Source organism: Pleurodeles waltl, chromosome 9 (assembly GCF_031143425.1).
Source record: "Pleurodeles waltl isolate 20211129_DDA chromosome 9, aPleWal1.hap1.20221129, whole genome shotgun sequence".
Lineage (NCBI taxonomy): Eukaryota > Metazoa > Chordata > Amphibia > Caudata > Salamandridae > Pleurodeles > Pleurodeles waltl.
In genome coordinates this window covers 719,897,163-719,917,232 of record NC_090448.1, presented here as the reverse complement: position 1 = coordinate 719,917,232, position 20,070 = coordinate 719,897,163, and the positions used below count along the sequence as shown (strand labels likewise).

At 47.7% G+C, this 20,070-nt stretch overlaps 2 protein-coding genes across 4 annotated transcripts in view; one reads left to right on the top strand and one right to left on the bottom strand.

Annotated features, from left to right (window-relative positions):
* PC (pyruvate carboxylase) overlaps nt 1-20,070 on the bottom strand; it is a 1,846,452-nt gene that overhangs the window by 245,162 nt on the left and 1,581,220 nt on the right. The gene's annotated exons all lie outside the window — the stretch shown is intronic.
* Nucleotides 12,228-20,070, top strand: part of LRFN4 (leucine rich repeat and fibronectin type III domain containing 4) — a 33,253-nt gene continuing 25,410 nt past the window's right edge. Inside the window, exon 1 of the mRNA XM_069207838.1 lies at nt 12,228-12,624. The gene's annotated coding sequence lies outside the window, so the exon portion shown is untranslated. The remainder of the gene's footprint in view (nt 12,625-20,070) is intronic.

Sequence of the window (20,070 nt, the reverse complement as noted above, 5' to 3'; positions counted from 1 at the left end):
TTAAGCCAAAGGAGAGGAGTGATGAGAATATCACAGGGTAGATGGTCCTAGAAAAATACTCAGAGGAAATCGGAGCACGAGGAGCCAGAAAATTGGAATGGGAGAAAAAAAAAGGAAAGAGGAGAAACTGAAGAGGTCTGAGAAAGTTGGCACAGAAAATGGTAGGAATGAGAAAGGATTAAGTGAAGGAGAGAGGGAAAGAGTATTGCAACAAGAGATGAGGTGGAAAGACGTTGAAACGAGAAGACGTAAGAAGTAGAAATGGAAAGAATAGATGCTAAAACAGATCCAACCTAGCGAGGGATCAGAAATAAACAGGGAAGGGAAAGGAAAAAGTGAAGTAGGAGGACAGACTAGAAATAATAAAAGAAAAAATTGTGAATATGGAGCAAATGGGCGATAGCGTGGAAATGTATGCAGAAATGGGACTATGCAAAAGCTAAGAAGATGAGACAAAAGCGAAAAGACGACAAATGGATGTAAGGAGACTGTGGAAGTATAGCATAAAGTATTAGAGTTATGTGGAGAAAATGTGGCAGGAGGGGCAGAAAAAGGAAAGGAGAAAGTGGAAAATAAAAGAAAAGTTGAGCAAAGATTGAGATGCCAAGGTCAAAGTGGGATATCTAATGCAGTGAATCAAATGTCAGAGGTATTATGTGCCCTGTGCGATTTCCACTTTTGCTCTCTTGTATCTCAGAAAATGTTGTTAGTCCACTAACATTCGAGCTACTGACATCAGTGTACCGGATGTCATTGTGACACGCAGGCCACCGGGAGTCCCTTCCGCCCCCATCTAAAGATTACAACTGCCTATTTAAGCCTCTTTTTCAGCTTATGCTTTCACGGACCCAGCCAGTCTTTCTCCCCAACCCTGTAAAAAGGAAAACATCTGGCCAGTTGCTTACAGACAGAAGGGGTGGGACGTCGTGGACGGGCATGCTGCCCAGGTCCAGCTGTTGATATTTTTCTGTCCTGTTGCCCAGGAGAGAATTCCTGGAAGGCTGGATTTAAATCAAATGGCCTGCCTATCTGCACAGGTTATGCCTATCAACTCCATTTTGAGATGGGCGTGAGCGTTTCTTGCGCTTCTGGTGGTTACAGAGCGGTACACTCTGTGGGTACTGTTGTTTACCACCATACTACTGCACAAATTGACAGGCAAGTTACATCACTAGGGGTTTGAACCTTATGAAGTAATGAACTTGATCAGTCCAGGATGCCTCTCGAGACCTTTGGGGTTATAAACACAAATACGAAATTACACAGTAAAAAAGACCTAATGTCCAATCAATAGTATACTTTCAAAGAGTTTAAAAATATGGATAAAAATAGATTTTCTGTCTAAAGAAAAGTAAAAATCCATTAGAAACACGTGTACATTGAAATCCAGAAGTCGCAAGCACTTTCATGACTCCAAAACTTTTTATATCGTTTACAGGCTAGTCACTAGATTTTTTGTAATACTGGCCCAACCCTCAATGCTTTTGTAAGGTTAGCCTATCAGGTCCATCCTGTAATACAGCTAAAACTCCTGACGTTTTTAAAGCTTGCCTGTCTTAGTAAACAATCTCAGCATATGGAGGTTGCTACATTTTATTTTTTCTGTCTCCTATGCCTCATTGACTATGTCTGGCCCGCTAAAAACACCACCCAAACAAATTGCCCCATCCCACAGAGCCCGAGATGAAGTTTTAGGTTGCCAAAGAATATCAGTGAAGCAGGTACTGCGTGCCCTATAACCAGTGTCTATGTGAGACACTGTTCTTGTTTTCATGACCAGTTAAGAACCCTACTGGCCTCTATAAGTACCCCCAGGGTTTCCTATCAGTGGCTTCTCCCTCAAAAATAGGCAGGTGTGGTGAAAGGGTTTAAGGTGGGAAGTGGAACTTTGAGTTTTGAGTAAAAGAGACATTGCAGCTTTAAAAGGACTATCAGTCTGGGACTGCAAGGGCCAGAAAATGGTTCTGAAGGTTCTGGGACCAGGAAAGCCACCTCCAGCTGAAGCGACTCAATGATGGTTCAAAATCCCCAGGCCCCTCCTTCACTATGTGTGGGCTACTACAAGCCCCCAAATGGCATAGCACTGGTCAGGGATGGTTCAGGCTCCTTTTGATGCAGAAAACTATCTCACCAGTTGCACCACCCAGACAATACTCGTCTATAGTTTGTCTTGTCAATAGGCTAGCAGGCCACTTGTGGCTTAGGGGTGGGTCATGCATACTTAAGTCTTTCTTCACTTTCAGCTCATGTGCAGGTCTTCCAGTGGTCAGTGAAGCTTTTCTCCTCGGCAGGTAGTCCCACAATTTCTCTCCCAACGAGTCTCAGGAACCCAGTATTGCCCCAGCATAAGGGAGAGCAAGCATCAGCAATGTTTAACCTTCTAAAAATGTGTGTCCAGTCCTGAGGTTAAAAGACTTCCCAATGTCAAGCACTGGCTCTAAGCAGTGAATATGTATACATTCACTGAAGAAAAAAAAAAGTTACAGGAACGTTATAGCTGGTTCTGAATTTACTCTTGCAACACCATAGAAATTCAGCAGTTAGAGTTATTACAAGTAACTATGACTTGTGCCCTAAGGCAACTATAACTCGGGGCCCCCGCCATGCAGTTTTTTCTTCAATAATTTGACTGCTAATGTTTCATTTATATTTTCAATGACGTTATAGAAGTTGTCATTAGTGCTGTATTATCTGGGGTATTTAGCAGTGCATGTCGAGGGAGCGAATTATAATTAACCTTAGGGTGTGAGTTATAGTTACCTGAAACAACTAACTATAACTGCTGAATTTCTATGGTTTTGTGCAAGTAAATTCAGAAACTGACTATAACTTCCCTGCAACTTTTGTTTTTACAGTTAATTTCTATGTTTTTTTAAACAAACCAATTTTAACTAATAAACTTTTTAGAGTTAGACTCACATTTTAACATACAAAACCATAGAAATTCAACAGTTATAGTTGTCTCAAGTAACTCTAACGTGTGCCCTAAGGTAACTATAACTCACGCCCCTGCCATGCACATTTTTCAATAGTTTGACTGCTAAAGTTTCATTTATATTTTTATTAAAGTTTTTAAAGTTTTCATGAGTGTTGTAATATGTAAGGTAAATAGCAATACATAACAAGGGTGCGCGTTATAGTTACTTGAACATACACTTGAACCCTCAACCTTCACAGTACAGGTCTGAGACTTTAACCACTAGTCTAACAGTGACTCCTTTGCATGTGGTGTCCAGAATTAGCTATGCCATTGATTCCAAAGATTTTGATGTTACATCATTAGGTACATTTAACAGACAGCTAAAACAAAGGAAAATAGACAGCCACACCGCCATGAGACACAATGATTTGAACATTCAGCTTACTGACAGTCCAAGAGCTTTACCATTAGGCCAGAAGTGACCCTGTTCTGCTGTGCCTCAAAACATAAGTATAACATTCTAACCAAACATCTTGCTAGAGTGAGACTTTGAAGTCACTGTGTGGAGTGACCATTGCAATAACAATCTCTCTATCTTCCATCCCACTATGGGATGGAAGAGAGAGAAAAAGAGTGACAGGACTGCAGAGGAAGCCTGAAAGCCCTGCGGTCCTAGCTGGCTCCCCACATCCTGTGGGAGCCAACTTTGCACGCAAGCAGGAAGCGGCTTGAAATAACAGCTCCCTGCTTCTGGGAGCAACGTTTTTATCTGTTTTCCTGCATGCATATCTGCATGCAGGGAAACAGATGAACTTTGCTTTCGGCAAGCAAGAGCTGTTTGACAGATTCTACTTGTAGAAAGCGGAGTGCTTCCTCTGACTTTGCAGGAGTGTCAAAGCTTCTGCCAAGTGAGAGCAAACAGCTATGTCCCAGGGCCAAGAGCCGACCATGGAGTGTGGTGGTCCCTAGGGCCATAATTGGCTTCTTGGGGAGGGGGAGAGGGGGTGCTGGAAGACCACCCCTCCAAAATGAAGAAACCCCAGGGAGGTAGTGGTTCCTGGGGCCAGGGGTCCGCAATGGACCCCTTTCATTCTTTTACAGTAGTCCTGGGGAAGTGCCGGTCCTCAGGGATGCAAGGGTCCAGGCAGCCCCCCTGCATTTCATTACACATTCTACCCCGAGAAGGTGGCGGTCCCCCGGGCTTCTTTGTTGAAGTGTTGTCAGTCTATCAGGGTTCACGGAGCCTTCGTGTCCTTATATATACACAAATGTGGATTTTCTTTAATTTCTCAAGAACTACTGAATGGATTTACACCAAATAACAAAAAATTAACTTTCTGGACCAAGAGCTACCCCTTCTGCCAATTTTGGTGTAATTCAGCCAAGTGGTTCAGGCACTATTCCGGTTAATAATCCCTGTGGAATAATGCTTGGGTAAACAGCATTTTGGGGCCATCTCTTTTCTGGGGCCCACCTTTTTTCTAGGCCCCCAACTGACCAATCACCATGAATCTTCCCAGACAGACACTGAAGTGAACGCTATATTTTTTGGGGAAAAGTTTGGGAAGATTCATCAAACAGCACCAAAATTATCAGCAAAACAAAAAACGATTTTTCATTAGAAACTAAGGGCTTGAGTACGACCTTGGCGGATGGGATACTCGGTCACAAACGTAACAGATATCCCACCCGCCGGTTTACAAGTTCCATAGGATATAATGGAACTTGTAATATGGCAGACAGGACATATGTCACATTTGTGAAGGGGTATCCCATCCGCCAAGGTTGTAATCAGGCAGGCCCTAAGTCCTAACTATAACTACCTAGTGGCGACCACCACTAGGTAATATATATATATATATATACATACACACACACACACCTACATTCATACACACACACACCCTGCCATGGGAATGCTCAGTGCTAAGGTCACCCAATACCAAGGCTGCATAGTTCTCATGCCTTTTTCTTCCCCAATCTAAAGTTTATGTCTCTTTATCTCACTCTTGCAGGCTTTTTCTTCCTCCTCACTGCTCTATCACTGTTTTCCTATCTTTCTCTCCCGCCTCCATTATCCCTTTTCTCCCACTTGCTCTGGGTCAAAGTCCTATGATAAATAATAAGTGCCATTCCCCAGAAGTAAAGGCCAGTGCCAACCACCCATAGCCACTAGCACAAATAAAGCACTGTCTCCAGGTCGGAGGTGAGGTTTGGTAGCAGTATTAATCCTCCTTTGACAGTTTTTCTTTTTTATCTGAGCTTTTTTTTCCAAACGAGAAGTGCAGCATATTTCCTTTGTGTTTTATGTTCACATGTTTCTGGAGCAGATATTCACAAGTTTGAAAACTTTTAACTGGTAAAGGTGTGAATATGTATTAGCTCCAAACAAGCATCAACTGAAGGCCACTGTTAACGTATGGCTGCCTTTAACACATCAAGAGTGGCGGGGGGGGGATCTTGCTGAGGCAGTTAAAGCCTACAATGGAACCATGAAATAGAATGTGAGCCTTACTCACCCAAGGGGGTCTGGAACACAAACGTACAGACTGTCATGCTCACCATGGCAAAAGGCAGCTTAAAAAGAGACCCCCCACCTTCTGAACCCATGCTTGTAGTGTACATATTTGACACCTATTGGTTCTCAGAGTACAGGTGCACACTCAACACAAGCAATAGCCATGCAGTATCTACTCAGGAGAATAATCAAAGGATTCCAAATTTGGGGCACTGGATCGACTTAGAACAGGGGCAACAAATAGGCAGTCTTCCCTCATTGGGGGCAGATAAAGGGCCTGTGCACTAAAACCAATATTAGGCTGCCACAACTACAGTCACTGTGTAGCCTAGGATGGGGGGGAAGCCACTGTCATGCAGGGTTGTATACTCTGGTTGGACCCTGTCGGAAGGACAAGACTTGGTTGAAGGACTGTATAGCAAAAACGTGGGTCACCCCCAGTGGATTCTAAGAATATTAAATTAACTTTAAGAAAAAAAAGATGAGGTGATCCTCTATTCCAAGCCAAGCAAAGGACTATTTCCTTCAGTAGAGAGCTATTAGCATGTAGAGGAGGCTAACACACAACAGTGATTTCAAAGACAGACTGGACGGCCTCTCTCTACGGAGGGTGTCCACGGCGGACCTCTAGGCCTTCCTCAGATGGAATCTCTTACAAGTGGTGACTGAATTATTTAGGCATTTAAAACTGTGGGAACCGAAGGCCCTGCTTCTTCAAGTAGCCTCACTAGAAGGAGAAGAACATAGATGGAAAGAGGAGTGCTGAAATTCATACTTTTTCTTTGTGCGAACTTAAGTCCCTTATTGCTGGGGCCATGTGGAAGTTAGAGTGAGCAAGAAATGAAAACCTTGCTTTCTTGGAGAGCATCACAGTTGGAAGACTTAAGGCCCAGCTACTTTAAGGTTCTTAACGGCAAAGGGAAACTAGTTGGTCACCTGGGGAGCCAAGTTAAAGGAGGCACCAGTTTTACACACAAAACATCAATCAAATTAAAATGGAAAAGGGGCATCAATGACAATTAGCCAAAGGGCACCACCTACAACCTGCTAGACTAGGGCTTCCCCTGTTTGCAGTTTCAGAATAGCAAGGCAGGCAAAAAAGTACAGATAAAACTTAGCAAGAGCTCTGAATGCCTCTACAACAGACTGAGCACACAAAAGCTGACTCATTCGGAAATGAAACCGAAAACTAGCATACAGAGAACTACTGGAAGAAGTTAAAATGCAGAAGAAACACAAATGAGAAAGTAAGATACAGATTAAAATGCAGCCGGGGGTGGGGGCTGAAGGGGGGGAGACACATTGGAAGCCAGAGGGAAGTAAGAAATAACCAAGACCAGGTGGAACCCAGCTAGGCTGAAAGGTAAGTGTCCTGCAGTCTAAGGAGAACTGAAGAAGAAAACTGAAAGGTGGTGAATCTTACCAGATCACCCATAATCGGAGCAGTGTCGAGAAACACTACCAAATCAGAAAGGGCATGAATTCTGAGAGTGCAGATCAACGAGCCCAAGAAACGAGAGGCTGCCAAATCAAAGCGCAACGTCTGTAGCTTCAGGAAGGCAGAGAAGAGCAAGGATTACCAGGAGTCTGGATACACGGGGTCCAGGGAATACAAGGAAGTAGGCAAAAACATACAGGGCAATGGGCGGAGGGGGCAGGGTGAGTATCCAGGGAGAGCACAGACAAAAGCACCGAGAAAGCAAGATGGGCAGCTAACAGATACGCAGGAGCAGGGAGGAAACGTTTCACTGAGCTGCCAGTCAATGCAGTTAATACACTGGCTGCAGGTACAGACAGAATAAACCCCCTGACTTTTAACCCACAGAGGATTGAGCCGACTCCAACACAGTCCAAATAAGACCACATGCGTTCACTCCCCCAGATAACATTCATAAGGAAAGCATCCGACAGTAAAATACAACTGCTCAACTGAGCCAAATCCTGTGACGAACAACAAAATTGGTTTAGCTACAAATCATGACAAAAGCGTGCGAAAAACATCACGCTATTACTCTGGTTCAAAAGCAGACTTCGAGGTTAAAACAGTATCTCGGAACCCAAAACCTGGTGGTAGTACAGCAGGCAGCGCCACCTGGTGTTAAAACGAAAGAATTGAAACTGTTAGAAACAGAAGATCTTGATCCACTGGTGGCCCTAAAGTTGTAGCTGGAGGGCGAGATTCTTCATAAAGCCACAAAGGAGGGATTGAAGTCCCTGCTAGGTTACAGGGTCATGATTTCACAAAACCTTAGAAACACGACAAAGATAATGTGTGATGGGGGACATTTAAGGGAATAGTGTGGATTGAATGGAGACTGTGGTGGAGGTGCTGGGGTTACATTCTTGTTGACAAATAAGGTGACTGATCACTTACGGACTCTCTCACTTCCCAAAAGATCCAATGCTACAACTCCCAGGTCAGTCCCACGACTACGACCATGCTCATACTAATCATGCTACCTTATTTATCAAGCAACCTCTTAAACACCGCCATTCACCAAGCAAATAAATAGTGTGTGTGAAATTTTAAAGTATTTTTTTCCAAAACTCATGGAAATGTTAAAATTACGCTTTTAGCACAAAATGTCATTGCCTGGTAGTTTTGTGATTTTTCAAGTGAGGCCAAACTTCATGTTTGAAAAAGTGGCACGAGACTGGGCCGAGAAGAAAATATATTGCTGCAGAACATTTTCTATCTCTAGCTGGCAAAAATTACACAAAGTATGGTAATGTGATAATGGGGAAACTGACACTTTTTGCATAATTTATATTCTGCCCAGGCCAACCAACCATGAACTACAGATGCAAAAATGAAGGTTATGACCTGTAGCATCACTGAATGCCCAAACTTCTAAGGAGCAGCCAAGAGAGTTCAGGTACACAAAGACCAAATGGATAGACTAAGAAAACGAAAATGGTTGCCTTTGTAAGCCAGACATACAAAAAACACAAGACAGTAACGAGGGGGGACAGCGAGAGAGGGCAACTGCGGTTTGTCAATGCTGCAGTTTCACACAAAACATTTACTCCTTTAAACTGTATGTATGGCCCCAATTAATTTAAGGGTGTCCAACACACTTCAATATACCACTTGCACGACAACAGTTTGAGAAACTGCCTTTAGAAAAATTCTGTGGTAAACGTTACACTATTGTGGCAGCTCTAATGTAACGGGGTGCAACAGTCCACGTGCTGTTTTCATAACTGCAAACAAAACACTAAATGAGGCCTTTATGACATGTCATATACTCCATACAAGAAGTCAACGAGACTATGTGCAGGGTGAATAGTATCCAATATGGGCAACAAAGGTGGCATATAAGACCGTGGTTCTGCCTGAGGCTATCTTGGTACACTACGGATGACACAACCAACATGACAGTGTCCTAGGGAAATCTCAGAGACCCAGTAGATGTATGGGTGAGATGGTGAATACAAATCATGCCTGACCCAAGACCGCTGTCCATCAACAGTACACAAGCTCCACTTTACTACTTCCAGGCCCTGAGTGGCGGGCTTCTCGACGGCATACATAATGGGATCATTCAAGGACTATCCAACTTCTGCACCCTAAAAAGCCGAGTAAGCTATGTGGTTTCCTCATCTGAATTGGCTGGCAAATCAAAATGTAAAGAAAGTTTGGACTTTGTTGTCCCTCGTTTCCTCTTGTCACCACAAAGAATAAATTCTGGCCAGTGTATGCCAATAACTTGTTCTTAGCCTAAACCTTTAGCACTAGTAAAGGGATGCTTGCCAGGAAGATAATCGCATGTTGTCATTTCCCATCAAGGCTGGGTCTAATCCTAGGCTATGGAGAACACTTTCTGCTGTAATCTGCCCTGGAAGTAGAGAGCTGCCAAGTCTGGTGAAGGGTCGGCTCTGATCAGCAGGACAAAGGGCAATGCCCAACTGGTTAAAGCCAGTGTGAAGGTTGTCCAGAGTAAGTGAACCATCAAGGAGCCATAAGAAACTTGCAGCCTAGCAGGCCACAATCAACTCAAAAACCGGTAGTGAACGAGGGTCAAAGATCTAGAGGAATATTCAAGAACTGCAAATGAGGTGAACTTGCATCACCTCCAACCTGGGCTGAGTCCAGCCCAAGCGAGAAAGCAAAGTCTTTCATTCTTGACTCTGGGCCTTAGGGTAACATAATTTTGGGTGAGACAGTTTCCCTGACTTCAGAACTGTTGGAAATGTCTCAGTGTTCCTTACGTATACAGATATCATTGCTTGAATTCATGATTGGACTCTGATCCTATACTCATATTCCCTAGTTCCAACTCGTGAATTTATAGCTGCCTCTGGTCCCATGGGTGTCTTTGCCAACCACAAACCTAAGCATGATCAGCACGTTTAGAGATATGGACCTCTGATGTTTGGTATGCCTGCAAGGGACACCCTGGATGCTAGAAGACCTTCAGCACAGTAACCCTCATGAAGACCTACCCCAGAGGCCAGCTGGGACAGTAACTGATCTCTCAAACTGTGTCCTCTGCGCCTGATGCTCAGAACCAGAGTTCTGGTTAGACACTGATGCATTGCTCAACCAGTTCCTTACGAACCCCTTCTGAATGTGAGTAGGATCTAGTTTACACGCTATGTGACATGATCTTGGGCTATTTTTCAGATTCCTAGACGGTTGTATTCACACCCACTGTACTCTCTTCTTGCACCCAGAGCCACTGAACAAGTATGGGAATAAGTAGATATAGTCAAGCAGTTTTGTTGCCCTGTAAAAGTATCTGGAACCACTGCCTGACAGAAGCTGCGGGAAAGTTTGCAGCAAAAAAATAATAAACTAGAGCCTTAATTTATCTCTGACTTCACACCATGATTAGTGAGTATAATTACTGGTGTCAATCTGTGTGTTCCAAATCCTCTGTTGTTTCCTAGAATAAGCCTTGACTGCTTATCCTCCTGTCCTTGGAAAGACAGATTTACCAAGAAAGTAACTTGGTGACTGCATTGGAAAGCAGGGATACTCTAGGCCCCTGGACAAATGTGGTGGACGAGTGTACCCAACAGAGATAGTATCTAGTTACCAATGAGTGCCCCGGAGCCAAGACAAAAAGATTCATGAGTGGGAGCATTTTATTTCCTCCCTCCTTGTACTAATGCTCCCATTGCAGCCAAGTAAGTTTTGTAATTTAGAATCACAAAAATGATGGCTGGAATACTTGAATTTACCTCGGCAACTGTAATTACTCTAGGCTACATTCCAGTATGTTCACTTTGCTCACTGTTACCACTACAGACAGTGACCAACCTTATGCAAATAAAACGTGGTCGTGCCCCAATAGTAACAGTCGAGCCCAAACTGCCAGACCACGCCCCCGCCCCTCCGAATGGGAACAGAAGGGACCATAGAGCGGTTTCAGTCTTGTGGGGGACAATGAGGTGCTCCTTGAAGCCTATGGCTCGCTCAGATGGAACGTGGCTTGTCTATTCGGCCTGGACGGCCGGGTCTGAGGTGGGGGTAAGCAGCTTGTCCCTATAATGGCATAGGGGAGAAAAAAAAGGCAGACTGACATGCAACCCTGAGTAGAATGGGTAGTGCGGAAGGGTGAGACTTGTGAAGCACCAAATGCCAAATGCGCCTTTGAGTAGATCACCATAGCTGGTGCGATGTAGGTAGCAGGCATGTGAGACCCGACTTCCCCACATGCCTAACCACAGCAAAGTCACGCCGAGGCTCCCAAAGCCAGCAGAGGATAATATAACTGCACAGCTCACGCAGATCAGAGAATAAATAAAACCAATCTCCACAGACCACAGCGTCCCCCGTTGCGAAGCGAGTACTCTTAAAATAACGCCACAGAAAACAAATATTAGCCGCCCAGCACGTCCCTGTATTCAGTAGGAGGTCTCGTCTAAGGAAATGAATTGATAACCTATCTCACAAGCACGCGCGACCCTCGCGGAGGCACCGATGCCTGGCGCAGGAGCATTCACTGATCAGGACAGGTCTGCACAGCCCCGCAGAGGCGCAGCCACCGAGGAACAACACGGAGCTTAACACTCGCATTGTTTAATGGAGTGCGGTACCCCGCGGGCGACGCCCCCGCTGCCTCCTCCCCGCCTCCTCGGCGGGCTCCCGCATCTGGGCTGCGGATCTGGCGTCCGCCAGGGAGAGCTCTGCCTTCCCGCGGACACTGAGTAACTACCCCGCCGCTGGGCGAGGCCCCACCCGGGACTGCGGGATGCGGAGGCTGCTGACCCTGTGAACCAGGCGCCGAGGAAGGCTGCGAGCGCCTCGAGGCTGCGTTGCTGCTCCGCGTCGACTGGACCGCGGCGACCCTCTTACTAACCGCGCGCCGAAATAGGATGTGCGCGTTATTCCGAGGGTTGCGTTAACTACGGAGGATTGGGTCCTCCCTCGCGGACATCCTACAGTGGGATCCACCCGCCCGACCTGGCTCCGGATGTTCATGTCTTGGTTGCGCTAAAATGGGCCACGGATTGAATACGGGGTGCATTCTGGAGCTCTCCATGTTGGCTGCGCATGTCGTACACATCTCAAAATGAACCTTTTTTTGTGTTTTAAATGTTAAAGCTCAATATTATACCGCATTGAAACCGAAATCGGGGCCGCGTCCGGTGGGATGTGAACGCAGGCCAGCTGTTTGAAGGCTTCTCCGGTGAGCGGCGAGCCCTGCTCTGCTGGCAGGCGCTGGACCTCCTGCGCTACCTCAGCCTCCCGCCGGCGGCGCAGCGCCCAGACTGCCCGGGGCCGGAGCCTCGGCGCGGAGGGAGCCCGGGCGGGCTGCGCGCCGCCCCCGCGCTCCGGCCGGAGATGGGATGAAGCAGCCCCGGGGGTGAGGAGACCGGCGCGGAGCCCCCCACCGTCGCCGGAGAGGGGCCCGAGGAGGGCCGCGTGAGACGCCGCTCGGCTGCCACCTACCGCCCGCTCCGGGCAGGGCACCGCCAGAGGAGCTGCGGCAGCTGCGGGGAGCCGCTGCTGCGCCCGACGCCCCCGGCCCGGGCAGGGAATGGGATCCGGGGAGGCTCCAGCACCCATGGAGGGGCGCCGGAGCCTCGCAGAGCCGACGCCGCCAGGAGCTCCGCGGAGACGGATTACCGACGGGGAAGCCGTGGACATGGGGGAAGCCTCCCCTCTGGAGCGCCCGTGGAGCCTGGCACGCTGAGCCTTGGACGGAGGCACTGCAAGGGGGAAGACCCCTACCAGGTAATTAGCGCTTACTCTGTGCCCACCGTGGAGGGCACGGCCTTGACACCCAAAACGCCTCTTTGTGATGTACAGAAAGAGGAGCCCACTACTAACTACCCCTGTGCCCAGCGGGGTATTCACAGCATGTGGCGCACTCTGGCACTGGGGAGGGGAGGCCAGCGCCGACCACCTGGGCCCACTAGATTGACCGTACACTGCATCGGTGCACCCTTCAAAACAAACCACCGGGAGGGGACACTGAAAAAACACCAATGCCCTGTGTGTACATCGTGGTGACTAGGGTGTGTGCCATATTGGCATCCCAAGGCTCTCCCCAGCCCTTAGCTGGTAGTCACTGTGCGCACCGGAGTGGTCTTGCCATCTACCATCCCTGCACAGTCACTGTTCCTAAAACTGACCACCACTGACCAGGGAGAGGCCACAACTGCCCATCCAGCGCGTTCCTTCAATGCCCCGCATGATGCCCTTGGTGTGTGCTGAGCACAACGCCGCCAGTGCACCAGCACAGGTCGCTGCTGGACCTAGTGCTTGCCACGGACCTCGGTATAACACCTGCACAGGCCGAGTATGCTTCAGGGCGCGGAAGGTGGACCACGTCTGTAGCTGTACACTGAACATTTTTGTAGAGTTACATAATACGTGTACATGCAGTTTTCTTCTATTAAACGATACAGGGTTGGTACAGAGACCTAACGCCCGGAAAGTGTTATATCACCATGTGCACCCCCCATCGCTTGGTGTGTGATATGTGCCTAGAGTTGAAGAACTGGAGAGTTTGAGGGGGTTTGCGTGCAGGTGGCATTCCTGCTATTTGAACGGTTTGTACCCATGGGACATGACGTTGTTGTTTGACTAGGTGTGTTTGGTGCTCGTGTTGTTTATTCCAGTTGGTGTGCGCCTAGATGGCGTCTGTGCAGTGTGTACCACGCCTGTGTGTGTGTGTGTGTGTGTGTGTTGGGTGCAGGCGTCCACTGTCAGATGCTGCAGGCTGTTCATTGTGTAATCTGTGATGGGCGCCCTGCCCAGTACTCCGTCACCTGGTACAAACAGCGGGGCCCGTATCCATACTCGGCATAGGGCCACCGCTGTCTTGTTTACCAAGTCCCACCTCGTGTAACTGGTACCCAAATTCAATCCTATGACCACATTACCTGGGTGTGAGCTGCATCCACCCCCAAAAACCGAAAGAGTGGGTATCTATGTGGTGCTGTTAAGTTTATATAGCCGACAGGCCCTGCACACCCTGCAACAACACACAGAGTGCGCAGCTGCCCCGGACATTTGGCTGCCCTTTAACACCCCCCCCCCCCCCCACACACACACACACAATGACAAATGCCAAACTACATGTCCCTGGGAGAGGGATCCTTTTTGCCAGCATGAGACACTTTATAAGTGACAGCAGCCATCCGGGCTAAACGAGCAGGCACGCGAGGACCACAAACCTACTGCGCTGCCCACGGGTCTGAAGCAAAGTAGCCCCTCTCCCAGCAGCCACACCCCTCTAACTGGCTCAACGTGTTCAGATGCAGCCCCGCCCCCGCTCACAGCGAGTGAAACCCTTCAGTACCCGCAGTCTCACACAGCCAGTGGGCCGACCTGACTTGTATACACGGTGCAAAGCGAGGCCTCCCAAAACCGTCGCAGTTCCACAGATACGCACGCTCATATCCCATAACTCCTGTGCAGCAAACGTGCAAGAATACAAGTCGTTCCAGAAATGGGGATTTGTGTGCGCGCGCAGAATTCTCAACAGCCACAAACCGTTTCCACAGAAAAAAAACTGTGCAGGCGCTCAGGACGTGTGCACTCGACGGATTCTGCACCTACGTCCGCGGATTCACAACCAACACATCTGCCAATTTCAAGTTGGCAAGACAAACAAATTGAGAACAAATCCACACCCTAAAGATGATGTCAACATTACTCACACTCAGGCACACTAGAAGGTACTCACATCCCGCAAGCGCTCGCACGGATGCCGTAGGACCTGTTACCAGAAAAGCACTCAAGTGCACGGCGTACCGCAGACTCCCTCAAGCAGAGGTGGGCGAGCCAACAAATTACCAGGGCTAGCCGAGCTAGGGCCCAACCAAGAGTGTGGCTTGGCTCTAAGAGGCCAACCACGAGCCGAGCCCCGAAAACGTTTCCATACGTAAAATATCATAAAATATTAATAGTGTATTTTTTAAACACGTGGAAGGTTTGACATTGATACGTTACAATATATCGCTGCACTGACAGGTCCCTGTTAAGTCATTCTTTTTAAACACGAGCTCAGAACCCTTCCTGCCCCCCCTGAGAACAATGTCATTACTTCACGAAGAGGCAAGTCAATTGTAATGCTTTTTTTTTTCCCTGTCTGTGGCGCCGATTCTTATAAATACAGCAACATTGTACTCTATTAAATTATGCACAATAGGTTTTTGTCCAGCTCGTACTTGCTCAAGTATATTTGACGGTGATTTCTTATGCGGTAAAGCAGAAAAAGGAGGATGCGGTAAATTAAACATTTGCCTAAGATCACGCATTTTGGTTAGGTGGGGAAACCAGGATTAGTCAATTGTTTTCAGGTTTCACTTTGTACAAATCTGCCACTGAACGATTACGGATTTGTTCGTCCTTTCTACCTCAAAGGTCAATGCTTTGCTTTTAACTCTGTATGCATGATGGTAGAGGGAGGAAGCAGGCAAGAGCCATACAAAAGCTCGGCTCCGTTGCAGGCTTGAGGTTCCAGAAGGACCTCAAGCTGAGCCAGAGCCAGGAATCTGGCTCGAGCTTCCAGAGGCTCGCCCACCTCACCTCCACCCTGTTCCAAATCACCCCCTGCCATCTCTCTCAGGCACATGAACGTCGCGCTCACAAACAGCCCAGTTCCCATCTGCAGACCACGACGTCTACAGCGGCACATGATATGGTCAGGTGCACGAGCACAGACGGATCCTTCGATCATAAATACTACCGTGAATGCTGACGGGGAATTATACTCGACCAGTTGGGAGGATGTGTGCCGGCAGGTAGAAACTGTGAGCAAAGGAGAACAAGAGGCGGCAATGAAGGGAGAGAGTCCGCATTTTTTGGAGGGCAGAGGAAATAACTAGAGGCATAAAATAAAGGAGCGCCGAATAATTTTGCAGCTGGGGTATCAGCCGGTCTGTTGTCCACCGAGGGTGTATGGGGGTGATGGGGCGTCCATTGTAAAAGACAGGGGTGAAATGACTGGCCCCTGATGAAATGAGCCCGTATGTCATGGAGCCCTCAGAACTCTCCCAATGGATGGGAGCTTGAACAGGATATACTGGACAACACTCAGCATAGGGACAGCTAACCCCAAATAGAGTGCACTCGGATAACCTCAAAATATGGCGGTTCTCTGGAGCATCGGGCACCAGTTACTCTAGATGGCACCCTAGGGTGCCCATTCTAGGGGGATGTGGGCGCCACTACTGTGCAGTGTACAAATGAATGCTGCAACAGCTGTGGGCAGCATCACCACCTGGGTGTGACAGCAGTGGTCAAGGGAGTGATATGTCACCCTGCTTTGACGACCAAAGGCACTGGAGCGGATAGATGCCTCAAGAGGCACTGGGCTTCGGGAAATGCTTGGGGCTTCATACAGACCTGCCAACCCACTGTGTAAGAAGAGGGAATCCAGCGGGGGTGGGGCCCTGGGAGTGGGCAGGACCTTGAGCTCATTACCTCCCCAGCCAAGAAGGTGCTTCTGAGGGGACGTAGCTATGTGCAGGTCCCTGCCTGAGACACCCTAACGCCGTTAATAAACACTGCAGGCTTCAAAGGCTGTCCCTGAGGTCTTGGAGAGGATGCAAAACCCAGACGGACATTAGCTGTGCTCAGCCTATGCACAATGCGAGTTGGAAATGCTCTCTGCAGGGGCTTCCAACTCACATCGTCTTCCACCCTGTGATATATCAGCTCATTGGGTGACCATGTGGAAAGGAGCAGAGATCTTGTGACACATGGTGGCGCTGTGTGAGTTGGTTGGTCTGTTGATATTGCGAGACGCAGATGAGACAGGGAGACAAGAGAAGCATTTTCGCCCTTTGCCTCATTAATGCAGAGGAGAGCTGCACCTGTAGCTCAGAGGTGGGCCCTGGGTTTAAGATGGCCAGGACGCCTCACTACAGGTGGGCTGGGGCATGGTCCTGCTATAATGAACACAAATGCCCTTCACTGTTCAGGCTCCACACACACAGGGAGCGGAACAGTAGGGCTCTGTGCTCCTTCCAGATGTGGCAATCGTCTGCCTTGCACTATTCTCACTTCCGGCTACCCAGCTGGGCTTCAGTTCTGCCAGGAAGAGGCGTCACATGGAAAGCACATCTCTAGGATAAACGCTCTACTGCTCGTGCAGACCCGCTCAGCTTTAGCTGTCTCTCTACCGTGGGGCCCCCGGGAGGCCACAGGCCAAAGTGTTCGTCTGATTTACCTCCACACTATTTGCCTTAACTACTTCGCACATTTTCTTGTGAAAACTGCTGCTGTCTTGGTCCATGCAAGGATGTATTTTTAGCGTCATGAACTGTCTTTGCTTCCCCCTTCTGCTGGAGTCTGTCTTTTGTTGCAGTAACTTTGGAGTAGCGCTCTTGATCTCATCTCAGGTCTAGCGGGACTAAGGCAAGGGTGTCCTTGGATGGATTACTGGGTGCAGGTCGATGGTAGCTTCAGGATTGTCACAAAAGATAATTTTACAAACAATCTAATTTTTATTCCTTTGGTGGCGAGCCGATAGCCTTGCAAACCGGCAAGGGCCTGCCCTGCCCCCACTGTTCGTGTGCTCTACCAATAGAAATGTTGTGTATTCACTGTCTCATTGGAAATGTCGCAGTTCCTTCAGCACTGATGTCTTCATTCTTGAGTGTCAGTGAATGGAAGAGCGGTGTACATCTTTGCACAGTATCGCTGCCTCCCTCTGGACTGTTTCGATAGAATCTGTTGGATGCGCGGAGCACACTCGCTCGAGGCTCAGGATTCTCAGTACTGAGGTTTCATCTGTTAGGCATAGCCCAACTGCTTCATTTGACTCTTCAGTGGTGGCCTTGCTCGGGCAGTGAAGATCTAACTCGTGAGCGGTTGTGATGTCTGAGCCAGATGCAGTGCAACACAAAGCTATCACAATCAACAAAAGTGGATATAAAGTCAGAGACACCTCTCCTGAAGGACAGATCTTGATTATATACAATGATCGAACATATTATGGAAACGGGTATCTGTAACGAGAGCCAAGCAGCACAGCCCAAAGATGCTGGCCGTTACTTGCAAAAGGATTGGGTGCAACATTAGCATCACTAAATACTTAGCAAATCCCAGACCTATACCAAACTTGGTTCACAGTTGTCTTTAGTTTTTAGTCAATGGCTTTGCAAACTTCACAGTTCATTGCCTCAAAAGACTCAGAATTACTCTTCTATTGCATTGTGGGAATACAATCTCACAAGCAATGCAGAATAAATGGAAGTAAAATAACTTGACACCAAGCACTGGATAGAACAGCAATCCATTGCAGAAATAGTAATGGGGGCTGCAGGGTATCGATGGCGTGAGCTCCAGTGATTGTGAGGCAAGTCTTTTAGGACTCCTGGGCTCCAGGACTGCAACACCAGGCAGTCGTTGATAATGGCACCATGCAAGTGTTAGTAAGCGGTATCGCCATAGCTATGGGTGGGAGTACGAAGTTTTTGGTGCCTGGTAAGGCTCACATCTCAAACCTTATCCATTTCCAAAACAAGTACTAGTAATGCCAATAGGTCTGGTTTTAAAAGAATGTTGGATGGTAATGTGAATAATTACAAGTAAGTAGCATGGAAATGAAAATGTAGTTGTGGGGAAGCAAAAAAGGGTAAAATAGCATTGGTGTAGGTTAAAAAGTTAGGTGACAGCAGCATAGATGGGAGAGGGCAGTCATTAACCTACATGGATTATAGGTCTGGCTTGACAATGCAACTGTCAGAGAAACAAAAACAACAAATTACTTAGGATCCAACTCAGGCAGCTGGATAAACACAATTACCACAGCTGTGTAGAGGGCAAGCACTGTTTTATGGAAGCATACAAGTTTTGCCCAACTAAAACATGTGCTCCTGGCTCCCAACATGTGGGCAGAGCCAAAGCCCCTTTCTAGTAATGCCCACATTGTTGTCTGGCGACAGCTATGCTGTTACACAAGGCCATAACTACCATTTACTATAGAGTTCTTCCAACATTTCCAGGCATCGTCAGCCTTGGCTTTTTGAGGTCAGGGTTAGTGGACCTATATTGAGTTCAGGCCACTTGTGGTCATATCTGCATTGTGCTACAGTGTCCTACTGCCTCTGGTACCTCCTAGCTTGCTGAGTTAGTTGCACAGGGCAGTATGGGGGGTGAGAGCTTTGTGCTCTAGGTACTGAGTAACACTGTCACCAAATATGGATCCACTACAGGGACTACTGGCTGATGAGCCTAAAGGTTAAGTGCAAAAAAGGCAGTGGCAAGAGAATCAAAAGGCTTTGTTGCACACTGGTGCTGGTAGGGTTCAAGGCCAACACTTGACACTACTCAAGTAGACATGTGCTGGGCTTAGGTGGTACTTTTTCCCCGCCTATAGTTGTCTTGGTAAATCTGACCAGTCCGACCAACTGCTTGCTGTTCCAGACCATGGTCAGTTCCTCTGTCTCAGGAAGGCAAAGCCCAATGCGATGCCCTTGCCCCCCTGCCACTTGGGGGAGGGTTTTTCCAGTCTGAAGCAAGGACTTCATGTCGGGAACCAGAAGAAATTTGTCAAGCCTGATCTCGGCTGGGATGTGAGGGTTAGCCAGGTCAGAGTATCGGCTGAACCACTAGTGTAGAGCTAGTGCATTGCAGACATGGACTGCTTGAGGGAGAATCTCATTTGTAAAACTAATGTGGGGAAGGATGAAGTGGGTTTAAACAAAGCTCCACTTTTAGGAGACAAAGGCCTTTACATAAGAAAACAGACTTCACCCAGTGGGACAGAAATACTCTACACCCTAAATACACAAAGAACTGGCAGGAACCAAGCAGCATCCCTATAATCCGCTAAAGGGAACTACCATTAACTGACCCCCTTTGTCCCAAGAGTATCTTCTTAGCCAACAACAGTTGAGGGAATCGGCTGGTGAGCCCTAGAGCAGTGGTTCCCAATCTTTTGACTTCTGTTAACACCCACTTTTTAATTCCTGGAACACAGGGACCCCCACTGAATCATCATTGGAATCCAGCAATCCCCCCCGCCCCAACCGAGTTAATACTGAAAGCTGGGAATCTAATATGTTAATATTATTTAATTTTCTAAGCAGTCACGGACCCCCAGGGGTCCCAGGACCACAGGTTGGGAACCACTTCCCTAGAGTTCATCTCCTGGTGGATTAGGGGGTCACAGACAGAGGAAAGAGGCTGAAGCTAGAAAGTAACAGCAAAAAAAGGTAA